This window comes from Parasteatoda tepidariorum, chromosome 6, assembly GCF_982258835.1.
Source record: "Parasteatoda tepidariorum strain Cologne lab strain chromosome 6, Ptep-v5.0, whole genome shotgun sequence".
In the NCBI taxonomy this organism is placed as follows: domain Eukaryota; kingdom Metazoa; phylum Arthropoda; class Arachnida; order Araneae; family Theridiidae; genus Parasteatoda; species Parasteatoda tepidariorum.
In genome coordinates this window covers 29,950,890-29,971,728 of record NC_141760.1, presented here as the reverse complement: position 1 = coordinate 29,971,728, position 20,839 = coordinate 29,950,890, and the positions used below count along the sequence as shown (strand labels likewise).

The 20,839-nt window shown below is 28.2% G+C and overlaps 1 long non-coding RNA gene across 1 annotated transcript in view; it reads right to left on the bottom strand.

Moving 5' to 3' along the window:
- The window catches only part of LOC147807748 (uncharacterized), a 371,001-nt gene that overhangs the window by 22,307 nt on the left and 327,855 nt on the right, over window positions 1-20,839 (bottom strand). The gene's annotated exons all lie outside the window — the stretch shown is intronic.

Here is a 20,839-nt window from a genome sequence, read left to right as displayed (position 1 = left end):
AATTAAAAAAAGAAAATATTTTTCAAGGAACTTTAGATCTAACTATTAAATTTTCATCAATGTTTTTGCAACTTTACTCAGAAAAGTTCTCGATACATGATTTTCCGCAAAAAAGTAGAATCTATTTTCGAATTCGACTTCCTCAGTGATTTAGATAAATAGCTTATAAAAAATAGTAACTGTTTTTAGTTGTTCAATTTCTTGAAGTGATTGTAAATCTCACATTACAATATAGCATTAAAATTTTTATGAATTGTGTTGAGTTTTTTATTTTTACTATATTCTGTTGCAAGTTAAGAAAAAACCATGATCCTTATGAAGAGAACCTGTTTGCATCTGCACGCCAAATGCAAACAGGTTCTCTCCAAAGTGCAAGTCAAATGGATTCCAAGATCCCAGAGCGAACGTATATCAACATCACCAACTCTTGAAACATTATACAGCCTTCTTTTTGCTTGCATTTTGCTCATTTTATAGCAAAGCTAAGTTAACTATTAACCGAGCTTAAAGCCAAAACGTAAATACTTTCCTCGGAGATGCCATTTCTTTGCTCTGAATGAAAACAAAAACTGATTCTGAAGCGTGAGCGGAAGTTTTCGCTTCCTCGTTTCTCACTTTGGATATGACCTTACTTTAAGGCAGGGTTTCTTAACCTGTGGTTCATGGACCCCTTAGAGGTCCATGGGTCATATTTTGGGGGTCCGCCAACTTCTCCTAATTTTTAAAACGTTTGGATCAATAATATTTAATCATTGATCTTTTTTTTTTTCTTCTAAAATATAAAAATACATAGGTACATATTTGAAACTACGTGATCGAGATACCTCAAATTCAGTGCTGACTGCACACAGTCAGCACTGTCATATTTTTAACATCCTCCACTAACCGACTTTCAGTTTGCACCATCAGAGGCAACCCCCTGATGACGTCCGCTGTGCTATTTCTTATCATCCCCAATAAAGCTATGTACATTTGATACCTTGTCCAGGTTACTAGATCTAGAATTTTTTACTAAGAAGAAAGCCCAGTTTTTGAAATCTGGAACATTACCCAAACTTGGATTTGGTATACCACAAAAACCTCTGGTTGAGGCATCTCTCAAAGTTACATATCGTATTGCCAAAAGCAAGAAACCGCAGACTATCGGAGAGACGTTAATTAAGCCATGTGCGCTGAAAATGGTTGAATTAGTTTGTGGACTGGAACAGAGAAAAAAAGCTATTCCATTGTCAAATGATGTGATACATTCAAGAATAGTTGAAATTTCTTGAAACAGATCGTCGATGAATTGATACTATCAAAGAGGAATTCTTATTCAGTGAGTCTCTTTTGCAAATTACAAAGGCAGTTGATATTGTAGCAATGTTAAATGTTTTCTTTACCAAACACTACTTTGACTGGAGAGAAAAACTTCATTCACTTTGTACAGATGGAGCACCTGCTATGCTTGTCAATAAATCTGGTTTTGCCCTGTTGGTAAAGAAGAGTCTCCTAATGTTCTTGTTTCTCATTGTTTTTTGCACAGACAGGCTACAAAAACTTTTCCAATCAGCTTAAAAGAAGTATTATCTGTAGCTATTAAAACTGTGAATTTTATTAGACGTAGAGTTCTTAATCATCGTCTTTTTAAAACATTGTGTCAAGAAATGGACGCAGAACATGAGGTACTTCTGTACCACACAGAAGGGCGCTGGCTGTCCCGAGGGCAGGTTTTGAAACGAATTTTCATGTTGAAACAGAAATATCACTTTATCTAGAAGAAAAAGATAACCCGCTCTTCGAATATTTAAAAAAAAAAGATTTTACATATAATTTGGCTTACCTGTAGATATTTTTAACCACATGAACAATATAAGTCTTTTAATTCAAGGGCGAGATATCACCATCATGGATGCAACTCAGAGATTACAAGCATTCTTATTAAAAGTGACGCTTTGAAAAAATAGAATTAAAAATGAGATCTATGCAAACTTTCAAATATTGGACGAAGTACTTTCGGAAAATGGATCTTGGCAAGATAATTTGTTACTGAATAACTTGAAAAATGAAATCTGTAAACACCTGGAAGTACTTTAAGTTTCATTTAAAAAAAAAATTTTAATTTGGATGAGATAAATATAAAAGATGAGTTGAGGATTCGTAATCCTTTTCTTTGTGATATTGACTGTATCGATAATATGAACCTTGTCAAAGATGATCGTAGAACAAAGTCCTTGCTAAAAATGGATTTCGATTTAAAAACACTCGAAGAGTCTTCTGTGAGAGAAGCCTACCCATTGCTTTTAAAGAGAGCTATAATTCCGTTTGCTACAGTGTATCTTAACGAAGCGGGATTTTCCACTCTCGTGACAATAAAAACATCGATTGAATGTTGAACATGATATGCGCGTTGCTTTTTCGAAAGCCATCCCTCAATTCAATTCATTAATAAAGGAAAAGTAGCAACAACCTTCACATTAAAAATTTCAGTTTTAAAAGTTTTGTATACTATTAAAATAATGAAACTAAATGTTTTCTAATAATTGATGTTTTTTGCAATTATTTTTTTCACAGGGGGGTGGTCCGAGACGTCTTAAAATTTTTTAAAAGGGGTCCATTGTAACAAAAAGGTTAAGAAACACTGCTTTAAGGCGAACCTAAACATGAAACCAAAACAGTTAAGAGGCTCCGTTTCGCATTCATTTTTTAGCGGCTCTCTTGCTCAAATATTCATTTGCGACAATAATACTTGTATATCAATATTCATATTGCGATAATCAATACTAGTGGGCGGCACCCGCTGCTCGCTAACGTTCGATAACCCCCGAAAATTGCTACGCAATCTTATATGGTTTGCTTCGTATACCAAGCTCGTTTCGCTCGCTGCTAATTTAGGTACATAGCATATGCACAAAATTCTAAGAATTCAAAACAATCATTCAAATCCATATAACAACTTTTTTTTTAAAAAAAAATTACATATTTTTAGTATATACTAAGTCATTAAAATAAATTTGAATTCAAATAAATGACATGTAATTCATTAAACCTATTAGAAATGTGCTATAGTATAAAATCTTAAGCTATAAAATTCTAGTAAAGCTAATAAATTCGTGATAATAAATCAAAAATCGTCAAATAAATTCGTAATATATAAATTCGTGAAAAAAGCGCTTTCGACAAAATATTAAAATAGAGATCTATCAACAAAGACTACTCGCTTCTGCCTAGCTTATTTTCTCTCTGGTTAATTCAGTTTCCGTCTTTAAAAGTGCTATATGTTGAGCCATCTCAGCTAAATTTGGCATGGGACACTTTTAGCGGCAATCATTGGGCGATTTTCTGGCGTTGCCATTCGGGCAGTTGTAATGAGGCTTATTTTTGTCGCCGTGTAAAAGAAATATATATATAGATTGCGACAGTCAAATATTCATTGCGAAAATATTATGATATCCGGGTCATGAAGGTTGGCGAATGAAATCAGGCTGTCCAGGATATTTCAAAGCCGGAAAAAGCATGTTTTAATAAGTTATTTTTTTAGACGGGATATTATTTTTTTTCTTTTCTCACTTGATTTTTATTTATACTTTTTATAACGCTGGATAGTTATATCTTTTTTTTCTTCCAAATAATTTTTTTATTTTATTTAGAATGCTGTTTAAAATACTACCCACATAAATAGACTATTTATTTATTAAGGAATTTATTTACTTTTTTTTTCTTCTGAGAATTACGAGTTTAGCATTTTAAAAGATTGTTAAACGAATGGAAAATATTATTTTGCATATATTATCAGTTTTGAAGTTTTAGATGCAACTGAACAAAATCAGTTACTGGTCTTTTATATTTTGAGATATGAACTTTTTAATTTACCCTCTTCTGACTTAACGAATAGCATGATATCTTATATGATATTCGTTAAACTTTCGTCATTGATATACAATGAATTAAAAAGCATCTATAAAAAAACGACACGCTATAAAGAATTCGTACTTGACGTAATGTGCAATGAATTGAAAAAAAGATACGCCTTCTTCAAAGAGTTTGTAATCTACATAATATATAATAAATTGGAGAAAAAAAAACGACACTCTTCTTAAGGCCTGGTTTCTTTAGGACAGGACGCCGTCAGCTGGAAATCAGCGCTAACCTCTGATTGGTCCATTTGTGAGTTTGATAGTATACGTCATCGAACGCTCATCTTGAACTACAATTGCCGTCCAACTCAACTGCAGTTTGATTACAACGTGACGTTAACCACAGAAACAATGGCGGACAACATCCAGCAGCACATTAAAATCAGCCAAGATTTTGATTTTGACATTAAACATAGCTTCTTCATTAAACATAGCACTCTTCATTTAGCTCAGCTATAATGTGTTTTTTCTTGGACAAAGTCATTATTTGTTCTCTAAAACACTGGTCGACAATAACAAAATCAATACAAATTCAAAATAAATATTTGTTTACGTTATTAACGCATGCGCAATGAGAGATAATGTCTGCGTTGGACCGACTGCTCACGCTGAGCTAACAAAAAAGTATTTTTTTGGCGTCAGATCTACGTCAACTTTCCGCTGACGCCCAGATAAGGCGCTTGTCCTAAGAAACCAGACCTTAAGAACTTGTGATCTAAATATACCATGAATTGAATAATAATAATAAAACAACACGCATTAAATAACTTGCAATATACAATGAAATAAAGAATCACACTTCAACGCTGAAATAAAGAATCACGTTTATTAAAAAACTAAGCGTTATCATTACGGGGAAAGTCATAGACTTTGGGGTGGGGATGGAGAAGGAAAAATGGAGGGGGGGGAACGAAACACCTTGAATAATTTTTGATAGTAATGATAGCATTTTTAAGTGACAATGCTCAATATCAATGTTTCGTGGACATAAACCTTTTTTGACAGACTTGGATTCTTGTCTCTCAAAATACGGGAAGTAGCAGCAATCTGAGAAATATTGCTCCAATAGTTTGATGAAGAGTGCGATCGAAAGTTTGGATCCCTTAATGTTAATTTTAATTTTGCGCATTTCGTCATATTTTGAGAACTTTTTAAGCGAATCGAAAATGTTTTGAATACAATTATAAAATTTATTTATCCGAAGATAGTTCTATGTAAAAATAAGATTTAGTAATTATTTATTATTTTTAAATTATTTAATAACATTTAAAAATATTTTGAATGGTAAGGTGCGCAAAATTCCAAATCATTTTAAAGAATGGCAAAATGTTAAAGATGAACGAAATTTGTCGAATAATTTCTAAGTAGCTCATTCAGTTTTAAAGAGATACATATTTAAAAATTAGATTTTTCGATAACTATTAACCCGTTTTGTTCAAATTTTGTACCTTGCTATTTAAAATTCAATACTTTAAAATGATGTAAAAATTGCGTGCTTTACAATTCCAAAATTTTTTGACTACTATTAAAAAATAATTAAAAACGATAGCTAAATTTTTGAAAAATATTTTTTTATGCAATTATTTTTAGATAAACGAATTTTATAATTGTTTGCATAATTTTTTCGAATCCCCGTAAGACTTTTCAGAGATGCAGCAAAATATGCAAAATGTGAAAGCAGCATTAAGGAGTCCAAACATTCGACCACTCTCTTACCTAAACTATTGGAACCATATTGATAACAAGAAAAAAAATTTATTGTAAGGTACATAATTAGTGACATAATTTTGAAGAACAATTGTACGTGGTAAAATACAAAATTTGAACGAAATCGGTCAAATAGTTCCCTAAAAAATCGAATTCCTTAATAATCGAAAAAAGTCTTATTTTAACTTCATCATTTAAAATTATCATTGAGGGGTCCAAATTTTTGATCATTCCTCTGACAAAATTATTGAGACCATATTTTGATAGTAAGAAATTCATATGTGTCGGGAAAAATGCGTGGTTTATTCATAAAAAGTACGTTTTTGTGTCTGGTTTCATAACTTAAAATTTCAACAACATTAATTAGCATATATGAGGTCAGAGCTTTAAACCATTAAGTCCAAGAACGTAAAAGTCCGATTACTAGATCAAAAGTTATTCATGATGTTTTGCGTGCCTTGAAAAACAGAAAAATCATGATGTAACATTTGATGTTCTAAATTTATATGACGACCCTTTTCTAATAAGTTTACCAAATTATTTCTTTTAATAATTCTCGACAAAGCGAATAAATAATGTAATTATTGAATGAGTGAGTAAATAAATGGAATGGGGTAAGGAAGTTTCCAATAAATACGTAGACCAATTAACAAAACGACGATCAGTTTGTTAATACCTTGAATATAGTAAACAGGATGCACAGAATACTGTTATTTTTCTAAAGCAAAAACTACCATTTTGGAGCGAGTTTACTTCGATAACGGAATGAAACCGCTGAAATGTGCACTTACAGAATTCCTTAAGCTTACTGAAAAGTAAACTACTATATTTCCTTTCGTCTCAAATTTTGATGAAATGAGAACAGATATACGGAAGATTTTTGGACATGAATATCTTCAGTAAACTAATTAGTATGTGATTGAACAATCTTCCAGCTCAATAGTTTGTGGCAAGCTAGTAATGTAAAAGAGATAGTTTTTTTGAAGAAAATTTTCGATCTCATTTCGATCAAAAAATAGCTTATATCGATTATGGTTAATATGGATTTTCAATTTAGATTTTTCCAGACATTAATACTTCCTTCATTTTCTTAAAATACCTTGTATTTATCCTCACGACAATAAAATTCGAGAATTAATCTTTGAGCTCCACCTGCAATTTTAAGCTTTCGTATGGTAAACTTAAGCTTTATTAAATCGGCTTAAGAGCATCCTTTTATCACGAATCTCAAAAATGATTTTAGTAATTTTTTTTATTTTTTTTACTTTTTGTCTTTGATATGATTGAAAGGAGTCAGGAGCTAACATTTTCAATACGTGCACAGTGTTTATTACTAGCTAAAAAGTTTCTTTCGCTTAAAAAACATCCAGGCACATTCCTAGCGATTATCAAAATTGTTTACTTCTTATTTTATACAAGGATTCAAATCCCAATAAAAACTCAAAAAATATTACGCTTTTGTGTCAGATTCTATGATTAGTATTACAAAATTGTATAAAATGAGAGTTTGTTGACTTAAAACTTTGTTGAGTGGCAATTTTACACAAAAACTGTCATGCATTCTGAAATTAAATATGAAAGTAAAATAAGACCTAAATATTGATTAAATGCTCAAACGTTGCTAACCGATGAAGAGTTGATGGGAAAATGCAAGTGCAAAGTCGAGTTAATTAGTCTCCGATTAACAATCTGTTAATACTTGCTCGAACCAATATAAACGCTGATACTTCTTATTTTATTCAAGGATTCAAATCCCAATAAAAACTCAAAAAATATAACGCTTTTGTGTCAGATTCTATGATTAGTATTACGAAATGGTATAAAAGAAGAGTTTGTTGACTTAAAACTTTGCTGAGTGGCAATTTTACATAAAAACTGTCATGCATTCTGAAATTAAATATGAAAGTAAAATAAGACCTAAATATTGATTAAATGCTCAAACGTTGCTAACCGATGAAGAGTTGATGGGAAAATGCAAGTGCAAAGTCGAGTTAATTAGTCTCCGATTAACAATCTGTTAATACTTGCTCGAACCAATATAAACGCTGATACTTCTTATTTTATTCAAGGATTCAAATCCCAATAAAAACTCAAAAAATATAACGCTTTTGTGTCAGATTCTATGATTAGTATTACGAAATGGTATAAAATAAGAGTTTGTCGACTTAAAACTTTGCTGAGTGGCAATTTTACACAAAAACTGTCATACATTCTGAAATTAAATATGAAAGTAAAATAAGACCTAAATATTGATTAAATGCTCAAAGGTTGCTAACCGATGAAGAGTTGATGCGAAAATGCAAGTGCAAAGTCGAGTTAATCAGTCTCCGGTTAACAATCTGTTAATACTTGCTCGAACCAATACAAACGCTGATACTTCTTATTTTATTCAAGGATTCAAATCCCAATAAAAACTCAAAAAATATAACGCTTTTGTGTCAGATTCTATGATTAGTATTACGAAATGGTATAAAATAAGAGTTTGTTGACTTAAAACTTTGCTGAGTGGCAATTTTACACAAAAACTGTCATGCATTCTGAAATTAAATATGAAAGCAAAATAATACCTAAATATTGATTAAATGCTCAAACGTTGCTAACCGATGAAGAGTTGATGCGAAAATGCAATTTCAAAGTCAAGTTAATCAGTCTCCGGTTTACAATCTGTTAATACTTGCTCGAACCAATATAAACGCTGATACTTTGTGAAAAAGAGGATTTGAAGATAAAGGTAATCATTTTCGCCAAACAAATATTCTTAAAACATCAGATTCAAAAGGAGATTTAACTCGTCAAAGAGGTAGCAACATGGGAAAAAATAAGTATAACATGGACACAAAAATTTTCAAAATTGCCTCGAATGATTTGTCGAAAGAAATTGGACAAACATTGAACCTAAAAGGAAGAGAATGTTTCAGAAAAATAGTGATTTACTTTCGAGATTACCCTTTCAATGCACATTTTCAATGCTCATTTTATCAAATTTTATCCTACACACATCAAGAGGAAATAGTATATCTTAAACCACCCATAAATGAAGGCAAAATTTTTTAAAGCAAATACATAAAATTTTTTAGTATTTATATAAAATTGAGAACATTTTTATATAAAATTGAAAATCTTTCGAAACAAACTTCTCATTTTCAAGTTTTTGCAAAATTTTAGAGAAACGAGATATGCTTCTGTTATAAAAAATACATTTCTTCTTAAAACAAATTTATACTTAGAAAAAAAATTTAGCATATTTTTCATGATCTGGTTTGATTGCACAATGACTCAATCCGCATACCCAAGTTTGCATTCTTATAAAAAAAAAAATTCAGAACATTTAATTTTAATGTATTGAGATTTTTTTTAAATACTTCTGCATTCAATTCTTGAAAGATTTAATTTCAATGAAAGATGCGTTTCCGCTTTAATACTTGTCCACACAAATTTGAATTGAAAAAAAAATGATTAAAAAGGTATCTAAACAACATAAATGTTTTAGTGCAAGATAAGCAGATTTGAATGGGTTTTGTAAGTATTTAGATTTTTAAAGCACAAAGAAAAGATTAAGATTTTTAAAGTTAACTCTTTCTGTTCAAGAAATCTAAGAGTACAAAAAAAAAAAAAAGAAATTAATATAGAAATTTCATGAAATATCAAATGAAGTCCAAATTGAAATGACTGCCAATCTAAAAAATATTTAGTTTTCTTCACACTAACCAGGCAGGAAAAATTGATGTTACATAATGTACAGTCCGCAAAAGAAAAAGATATCACCCTGAATAACTTTCGTTTTAATGATCGGATTTTCACGAACTAAGTGTCAATCTTAATGGTTCCTTGGAGTGACCTCAAATATGCTAATTAATTAGTGCTAACTATTAATTAAGTTACGAAATCAGAGAAAAAAACGTACTTTCTCTGAATAAACATATATATTTTTTTTTACATATTTGGAATCTAGATACTTGAATTAGGGGGGAGGGGGGTAGACAAAATTTTAAAAAAATTGGGTCGCAATAAGGGTTTATATATTTGACGATAGTCCAGAAAACCGCCAAAAAAAGTCGCCTGCGCAGATGAATATTTTAAGATAACCCATTGACTAATTCAAAAGAGGTATGCTTAATTTTACTAAGTTGCAAGGAAACCAAGCTCTAACTGTAAAAAAATTGAAATAATGTTATGTGATTGCTCGGAGAGGTTTAATTAATCGTTAATAGAAAATATCTCGAAGTTTCCAGGCAATAGTCAATTTTTAAGCTGATTTCTGTCCAAAAAGCAAAAAAAATAATAAATTATTTTAATCTCCTTTGAAAAGAAAATTTAAATCGATTTATAAATTATTTATGATTTTCTAAGTTTTTAGAATTTAAATACATGAACTTTTTATCTGATATTATTTAGATTATGTTGTTTTCGCTATATTTATTCGAGGATTTCATACTAAAATCAAATTAACATAACTTTATTACAGCTATATACAAAATTTTAGGAATAATCATTTTTACAGCTTTAATCGAGTTTTCTAGGCAAGAAAGTTTGAAGGAAAATAAAAGTACTTGAAAATAAAATGTAGATTGTATAGTAATTCTAATGCACATTCGCAAGGTTTTCTATAATTTACGATATTTCTTTTCTCTATAAATCAAGGAATTGCTGAATGTTTAGTGGCATTTTAAAAAAATTTAAACATGTTATGTTTAAGTATAAGAAATTGAAATAATATGTAGCACATGGTATGATTCGATGTTTAAAAAATCGCTTCATTCTGTTTGATATTTAGGTCACATGGTTTTCTTTGGATAAAGAAAATTCACCATAAAATGTCGCACAGCATATTCTTCAATTACTATAAGCTACATTTACCCCCAAATACTGCTACTATGATTATTTTTGTTTTCTTATATATATCTGATACTCTCTTTTTAAACAGAGCTCATAAGATCCTTAAAATACTGAAATGGGGGCACAAAAACTTAAAAGATAAAATATTTAATTTCATTAACGCAAAATATCTGGTCTCAAAATTTTACTTTTTAAGTTAAATATAACTTTTACAAAATTGATGCTATTACGTTTTTAAAGACCACATAAATCCTGTTAAAATATAGAAATGCTTATGTTTACTTTAACGAGTGTAAAATCCTTATCAAAATAATGATCAAGACCCAAATGTAAAACAGTATAATTGATAAAAACTCACCTGGCCTCAAAAAATATGAAGAGGGAAGTAAAAGTCGACATGTTTCGAGCGTTCGAATATAATCACCCATTCTCGAAACTTGTCAAGCTTGAATAACTTGTGACTTTTATTATTGGACGCTCAAAACATGTCTATTTTTATTACCATCTATTATTTTTTTAAATCAATGAAGTTTCTATATTTTCGATTCAGTTTATTGGGATTATCTATTTAGTTACACAACATATTAAATTATTTCACTCGATATTAAAATAAGTTTTACATAAGTTATAGGCACAGGTTCTTAGATTGAAAAAAATAATAATTCACTACTTTGTAAAAAAATCAATGCAGTACAATTTTTTTTTTGCTGCAAGCCTTAAATTTCAAAAGTCGAATGTGAAAATGGAATGTCCCCTAGCACCAGGAATCGAAATTAAATAGTTACAAGGACAACTATTTCAAACGTCCTACTCGAAGTTGTTTGAAAAGGTATTTTTTATATATCGATTCCAAAGTTCATTCTACATATATTTTAGGGTATACGTTCGGAGTATTTTGATCGAGTTTATTTTTACACCCTTAATTGCTTAAAATTATTAAATAATTTGCTTAAAATAAAATATTCAAGCTACCTGATTTAATGCATTTATAGTATAATAGTAAACGGGGCTTCCATCACATATCCTTAACCTTGATACCGCTATCATTAAATAAATGGAATAAACTTAGATAAATAATAAAATTAATTGTTTTCTCGTTTTAATTTTCAAGGGAATATGTTTCGATCAAACAGATTTCATTCTGGAAATAGCGAAATTATTGAGTAGGTCCCTTGGAGCAATATCATTCTTATCCTCTTTTGACGAAATATAGGAAAAATTGGTTTTCACAGTTTCTGTAAAAAGTATGTTAGCCTTCTTGCCACGTTTTTTTTCTTTTCTTTTCTTTATTTTTAATCAAAATGAGCTCGGAAATTGCGTATTTTTTATTGCATTTTTTTTAAAAAATCAGATGGTTCTAAAATTGGCACGGCTTCGAAATCTTCTTACAAATTTCGATTTTTAGTATTTCCTGCTTAACAAAATAAGGCATTTCTCCTGATAACAAATTATACTACAATTATATCTTCGGAATCGTGCTAAAGAAAAAAACTAAGCAAAATAGTTTAGCATATTATCCGGAAAAAAATCTACATGTAATCATAAAGAAAGAGTAAAAGATATAATGAAATAATTAGTGAATCACGCGTGGTCAGATAATTAAAAATTTAATTTCACAACTAAGATGTTAGGACGACATTTAATATACTGTGATATTTTAAGACGCTTAAAAATTTTGGCTACGTATTCGACAGCTTTTTATTATGCAATTTACAGAACGCTTTTTTTAATTATTTCAGAGTTGCTATAACTAAAAAATAATTTTTATAAAAAAAGAAGAAATTGTATTTTACTCTTAAAGCAATTGAATTAGACGAAACATAAATCGGTAACGGAGCTGCCAATTGCTATCCGTTTTGCTAAATATCTTATAGAATGACTGAATAATTAAAAGCTTTTAGAATTTTCGGTAATTATACTAATATTTTAAAAGCCTCACCACGAGAGGGCAGAAATGAAGAGACGTTTCATATGAACTTTTGAATAACTTACATGTATCGGTATGGAAAATAGCTTTAAATCAAATTTATAAAACTAAGAATCATCAAAACATTATTAAAACATAATCTTAGCTGCAACTAAAAGAAATTTTTCCCAAAAATGTAGAAAATTGGCAGACATGTGGTAATAACACTGACAGGGCCGCTACTCAAATCTAGAAAAAAAATCCCTGTGTTTTCCCTGTACATATTATACACAATATATTAAGAGGAAACACAACAATTACTGTGCTCTTGTGTGAGCTATATAGGGCTAACTATATTTATTAGTTTTAATCAGTGGGAAAACAGCTGAACATACTTAAATAATGCTATAATAAGTGAAATAATTTAGTATAGCTTAAATATCATGGCTAAATATCCAATAGATTACGCTTTGAATGGTCACCATGTTTAAAAAGATAAAAATAAGAAACAAAATTCCCTTATTTTCCCAGTTTGTAAAGAAAAAATCCCTGTTATTTTAGATGATTCTTAAATTCCCTGTATTTTATAGTATATGTACATAGAATGCATAGAAGAGAACACGAGTAAGACACAAGCAAAATTAAAACTTCGTGATTTTTATATCAAGATTTATTAATATCATATTTTATAATCTATTTTTATATAAATATAAATTTATCTTTTCTGTACAATTATTTCACGTTGATTTTATAAATCAACTTACATTAAAACCAGTATTTGATAACTATTTTCACTATAATACATAACGGAAGCCCACAACTACATAACAGTATTTTTAGGTACACAGAACAAATATATTTTATTTGCTATTCCAAGTGATTATGAATTTAACTAAAAAGCTTTTAAAAAGAAAAGTGAGAGAAACGCTATAAGATTTAAATAAATTTGAAATTGGCAATTTTGATTTACTATGTGTGTTTTTTTCGTATCACATAACTCAATAATAATTTATTTTGATATTTGAACTGAAAATAGTCTAAAATGTATATAATTGTTTAATTATATTCAATAACCACAGCCATTGATACATAATTTTATAATCCTTATTAAATATAAACTAAAAGAAATATACATTGGGCTGTAAATTAATATCTAAGCAAGAAAAAATTCTAACTAAAATCTAACTAATCACAACTAAAGTAGGGCTAAATAAGGGGAAAGTAGGACTAAAAATATTTCGGAATTTTTTATTACGGACAAAAACAGAGTTTGAAAGATGTTTATTAGAAACACATCATAATTTCATCAGGCAAAATTAAAATAGTTTTATGCTTTTCACTCCATCTTCATCACTAATGATTCGACCAATTTGATTTTACTTTCATTTAAATATTGTTTTGCACTCTTGTGTACACTTTAAGGACAATATTCTTGACAAAACCATATATACTATATATATAAAAGGCTGAGAGTGCACAATAATTGACTAAAACAATTTTCGTATCTTAACTTTAAAAAATTCAGAATCTTTTATCCAGCCTTAAGCAGAAATAATCAGAGATACCTGTATTTAAGTACCTGTATTATACCTGTATTTTTAGGATAAATGTTAAACAGAATAAATTAAAGAAAAAGGTTATTTTTCTATAAGCAATGATTTTCAAAAGCAGCAGGACTACTGATAATTATTTTATGGTGGTTCGAATCAAATTTTAATGCTCGCAGTTTAACACACCAATAATAATTCAGAGCTCTGTTAAATAATTACAAAAAAAATAATAATAAATTTTTTATGGACTACAATCCGGAATTGATGAAATTAAAACACTCGTGTAACACCCAGTTGATAGCTAAGGGAGCATAAAGACTAAGGCTCCACAGTTTCTAGACTAACACTTTACGCAAGTGGCCATGTGGTCAATATTGCGCTCCAACCCCCTTCACTTCCCAGACAAGCTGGCACCTATTGATCTGAAACAGAGTGTGCTGCATACCATCACTGGGGATAAAACCCAAACCCTTTACAATGACAGCTCAGTGTATTAACCACTTAACCGTTTTCGATCCGATCCACTAATCCGATTCATATTATAAAATTGCGATAATTCATAATCACTTGAATGCAAAAACATAATATATAATCCGTTATATACAATGAAATAAACTTTGATTTGGTGATAAATAATCAATAAGTGAAAATAATGTATACAATAAAGAAAATGTATTACACTAATAAATATATGGCACCACAAAGTAATAAATACAAAAAACAATAATAAACAAAAGCAGCCATGGTTATATAGAATGTCGGTCTAATGTTTAAATTTTGATTACATAGTTTAGATATGCAAGTTTTTGTGCTTTACCTTCCAATTTAAATCCGAATAGGGTGATGATAAAAATTCCTTTTTTTTCGTAATTTTTTTTTTTTGTTGTTGATATGATTCATACAACTGATATTGGCCCAAATACATTCAAATTGCAATACATCTTTAGAAAAATTCTTAAATGTACATTAGAAAAATCTCCTCTAATGATTTTCCTCTAATTGATAGAACAATAAAAATATGTGATGATTAACAGTAGAATAAGTACAAGTGATTGGGCAATTTTAATTTTAATTCGGAATTAGAATAGCAGCAGGGATGTGTGCATTGAAATTAAGTTACGTAAATTAGTAAGCTAAACATATGTATAATTAAGAAATGTATAAAAAATATAAAATATGAAAAAAATCTATAATGAAACATCAAAAAAAAAATCTATCATATTATTTTAACAAAAACTAATACTTTTTTAAAGATGAAAAATTATTTGCATTTAACTAAACTCAGTGGCCCAACAGCCCATAGAGGGCCTACTGTGCCTACCTCAGTTTTCCTGACCTTGAGCTCTGGGGTGCAGGAGCAGATGTTCAGGTTAGGTGGTCAGCCGAACGTGAAATCCCCAGTGTTTAGTTCCCAAGCATGCTTGGTACTCATTTATCGACCCACTGAAGGGATGAAAGGCTAAGTCAATCTTGCCCGGCCCGAGGATCGAACCCAAGACCTGTGGCACGGGAGAGCGAAGCGCTACGACTCAGCCATGTCATTTGCATTAAAAGCTATAAAAAGATTATGCTATAAAAGGAATCTTAATTTAGAATATAAATTATAAAAATATTTGATATAATAAATTTTAAAGGGAATTTTTAAAATTAAAATCTTTTCTAAATTTTAAAATTTTTAATTAAAGTAATAAAGATGAAAAGTTGGTGATATTTAGCAAGCCTTGTAGAATGATGCATTTCAGTTTTCCACTTAACTAGATGAAAAATGAGCAGGGTCTGCTTTGGAAGAAATTACACTAATGCTATGCTGATTTAATTAAGCAAAAGGGGATGATGCAAATCTTAGATATATTAGGTTAACAGTTGTTAAAATAGTTGCATTACAAAAAAAATTCTTAATTCAAAAAATTTTCTTTATTTAAAAAAAAGTTAAATTTAAAGAATGGACAAATACAGTGAAACCTCTCTGGATAAAATTTAGCATCGATAAAAATGATCCTAAATGATATAATTATATGTAAAAAGAAATTTACCAATTATGAATGATAAAGCTATTTTAAATAAACAATTATGTTTTTTGTTCTGATTTGTATTTAATTTTATATCATAAAAATTAGTTAGCTTTAAAAAATGAGAACAGATTTGTTTGTTTGAGATGCTATTTTTTTCTAAAATATCTTTCAATGCTAAAAGTAAACCATTGATAGCATCGCCCTTAGGGCAGGTTGTATCGTTAAAAAGAGCTTTCTAAATAAGAGCCTTACACAAATATTTTGAATACATTTTAATCTACTTATTTGTTTTGTTAAATTTTTTGCTTTGATATTTTCCGTGTTTTATTTTTTGAACTTTTTTGCATTTGGTGCACATGTTGGCCCGGTCGCTGAGAGAGGTTTTAATGGTCTCTCCTATCTCCTAAAGGTATTCTTCAAAAACACTATTGAAAAAATTCCGTGCCTTCCAAAAGTGTTCATAAATAGAGATGGTCACTATATGGAGATGGTCTTTCATGGAAGTTTCACTGTACATAGCTAATTTATTCCAATCGAATTAAACTTAAATTATATACATTTCAGTAAATAATATAAAATAATAATAAAAAAAAATAATTACTGAAAATCTCACAATACAGATTTTTACATTAACTATTAAAATCTAAAACAAATTAGAATTTAAAAAAATCTCATTCACAAAAATAGAAATAATAATTAAAAAATTAAAGACCCAAAAAATTTTTACAAAAATAAAAGTTGTAACTAGAAACAGTACTTGATGCAAAACTTATCTTTTAAATAACTACAGAATGTCTTCAGATAAATTTTTTAAAAGTTGAATAAAATAGATATATTTATTTTTAATTTAAAAAATATAAATTAAATTAATTTAGCTAAATTACAAATGATGAAATAAAACATAAATTAGGAAAATATTACTTCAAGAAAATAGATGCACAACTAATAACTACTGCATGAAATAACATGTATAAGACTACATTTTTTCCTTTACATTATCTATAAACTTAAATTAACAGGCTTTAAACCAGTTGATTGAAAGTTTGCGCCCCGATATAAAATGTCTCAGAAACCATTTTAATTAAAAGAGCAGTAACTATTTTAAGGTGGTTAAATACATAGTAAACATCCCAGCTGCTGCAATTTTTACACATTTACTTAATACATGTCACAATAACATTTAAACACACATAAGTAAAAACACATTGATATACAATAAAGACAATTATATAATCTAAATAAAACATCTCTATATGTAGACAATCCCTACAGAAATATTTTATAGTAACTTACACATTTGGCACAGTTTATTGCTAAATTATATTAAAAAATAGTAATGAAAACATTAGATGTGCAATAATTTCATGATGAAAAACAAAACAATGTTTCGCAGAACATTATAACTCTTAAATGATTATTGGACATGAACAAGGTTTTAATGATTTAAAATGCTTTTTGAAACTTTTAATTATGTAAAGGATTATTTTATTACATAATATATTTATTACATAATTATGAAAAAATAATATTATTAAACAGTAGATTTATAGAATACACCAAATTTATATATTTTTATGAGTTTACATAGTTACTATATTAATACTTAATTCTTACTTAACTCTTTTCTTAAGTTAAAGAACAGAATATTCAAACTTTATATAACGTAAGAAATATCTTGAACAAATTATAAATGTTCCACACAACATTGTGTTGCAATACTTTAAAAAAAATACTTGAGAAATAACTTTTATGTATTACAGATTTCTTTTTTATTAATATAGAGAAAAAAAAACTTTATAGACATTTCTTACCTTACAAAATGTGAACCATTTTTTTAAACATTGTGTAATGATTTTACAAACATTTTTTAACACCAAATGAATTAAAACTTAAATTATAAATTCATCATGAAAACCAATAATAAACAAAAAATAATTTTACAAGCATTTACCCTATTTTAGGTAATTCCAGTAAAAAATATTTACAAAAAAAAAAAAAAAAAAAAAAAAAAAAAAATAATAGCTTTGAAATATGTTATTACAATATCATAGTGCACTTGCCAATAAAAAATATTATATTAAAAAAAATGTTTCAAGAATTCAAAACACATATTATTACAGTGCACAATAATAATAATGAATGAACGTTAACAAAGTATCCTTTTTAAAAAAAGTTCCTTAACATTTAAGCTAAAACATATAACATTAAGTAGATTCAGCATTAAATACAATTTTATTTCCTAAACATTACAGATTTTCTAATCAGTGATATGTATGTGTTTAATCATTCAATTCATCTCTATCATTCTCATGCATATAAATATTAGAAAATTATTTTTTAAGTATTAAATACTAAGCAATAAAATTTGATTTTAAAAAAATTTATATAATTCATACACTTAACATAAATAAAGGAAAACATTACTTTTAAAACAAATCAGATTATCATCAGATGTTTCATTCCTTGAATTGAGTTTTAAACTGAATTGAGTTGCAGAGGAAAATAGAGTCAGATTTTTACATAATTTGATAAAAAAGATTATACTTGTAGGTATACTAATACCTGCATTAAATTTAAACATTTATGTAGGTAACGTTAAATTGGCCTTCATAATTTAAAAACTTCTGCAATAAGGAAAAACAAAATTATTTAAAAAATGAATTTAAATAAATTAATTTTTTATTAGCAACACAATATGCTTTATTCTTTGCATTATTTACATAATTAATAGTAAATTAAAAATAAATTAAAGCTTTTATTTTAATTTAATTGACAAATAAATAATACGACAGGTGGAATTTTCAAGAGGATTCAAAGAAGAAAGAAAACAACTAATAAAAGAAAAATTTAAATGAAATATTTAAACATTTTTTAGCAAATATTGCCTTGTACAAATTAAATTTAATTAAAAAATATCACAGAAAAGTAAAACAATAATCTCATGTTTACTGATTTTTACATTAATTGCCTCGAGCAATAAATGTACAGCTGATTTTCTAAAAAGTAACAATTTTGATCACTATAATTTAATTTTTTTTAAATTTGCATTAGCATTATATACCTATATATAATATCCTCAAAATATAGTTGGCTAAATAGCCTTTAATTCGGTTGACAATCGATAATGAAATTAATTTTAAACAAAGTATTAGAAATTGAATTTTAAAAATGAAAAAACTAATAGTATTTGTGAAAAAAATCTCAAAATAGTTTGCAATGTATATAATTAGCAAACCAATATATTTTTCTGGGTTTTCCATGTCAATGTTACCATCTTTTGATATTTTACGTTTTATTAAAATATCTAATCTGATGCTGAGTATTAGAAATCCACATAAAAATTCATGTCAGATTGAAAGAATTTATCAAGAAAGTAAAAAATATAATATTAAATTGATGATATCAAATTATAATATGGCTGTATGATATTATACTGGCTGTAATATTTACTAAAAAACTTATTTTTTTCCACAAAGGTCACTGTGGAACAGGTAAAAAACTATTTATATTATGGCAGCAGTTATATTTTATCAGAGCACCAATCTTTTTGAATTTCCATTAATTTAAAATGGATGCATTATTTCATAAGTAATATGCTTAAATATAAAGGTATCCAATAAACAAGGTAATTTCTGTTTGTCAGCATCTTTTTAATCATAATAATTTGAAGAATTTCTTTTCATAATTAATAAATAAATATGAAGTCTAAAGTCCACTTCTAAATGAAATTCTTCGTCTAATGTTGTGATTAATTTATTTTGCAATGTATTTTTAACAAATTACCGTCATTTAGCATTGATATTTTGTTAGTGTGTTTTGATGAAATAGTCTTTCTATATTACTGTAACTTTTTAGAAAATCAGCAATAGTTGCACAAAAAAGAATAGAAATGAACTTAATAGTACAATAGCTTAAACAGTAAAAATTTTAGAATATATGAGGGCAAGATTGGCACAATAATAATTTCCTTTTTCACAGTTTAATTTTTTAGACAATCTTTTAAATAAATCAGTTTAGTTGAACAAAATAAATAGTATTTAAAATTGAAGAGTTTGTGGCAAGACAGAGACAAGATTCATCTATTCCAAAGGTGATATATTTATATCAAACTTTTCCTTACTGTTATTTCCAGAAAAATACTTTAAAAGTCTGCAGAATTTCCATAAAACATCAACAAAACACACAAAAACATCATATTGCCTACGTGGAAATCCTGACCTTTTGCACATAGATTGAAATTTTTGTAATTTGAAAAAATGTGGCTGACCATTATATTGTTATAAACCAGAGACGGTGAACCTCTATAACATGCATGCCACTTAGTGTCCCATGGCAGGTATTTCAGAGGCAACCGAAAAGTACAAATTAAATTACTTTTATTCGCATACAATCACTAAAAAAATTTTAAAAAATACATTACTTATAAATTACGTGTGTATATGTAGACAGGGTGCGTAGCCAAATTTCTCAACAAAAAATAAGCACCTTTTTAGTACTTTTCAAGCACTCAAAAATATTTCTAAGCCCTTAAAAAATATCATAATTAGGCATGGTCAGAAAGTTTTTGACAATTGACAGTTTTATCTTGTTTTAACCGTCATGTAAAAAAAAAAAAACTTATAGCATTGTTTTTTACCATTGTCAAAGAGCATGAAATTTTGAATCATGTAAAACGAATGGCGTTTTCATACGCTACGGACTGACAATATGCCGAAATAAATTGGGGTTGAATTTAATTGAGAAAACGTTGGATAGAACAATGTAAACTGTGGCTTTTTGCATAATTCGTAGCGAAAATCAACAAGGTAAAGGGAAAATTTCATTTTGAAAAAGGGAAAATTAAAAACTTTTTAAAAACACCCAATGAAAAAAGCACCTTTAAGGGCTTTTAAAAAACAAAAATCAAAAATAAGCACCTTTCAGCACTTTTTA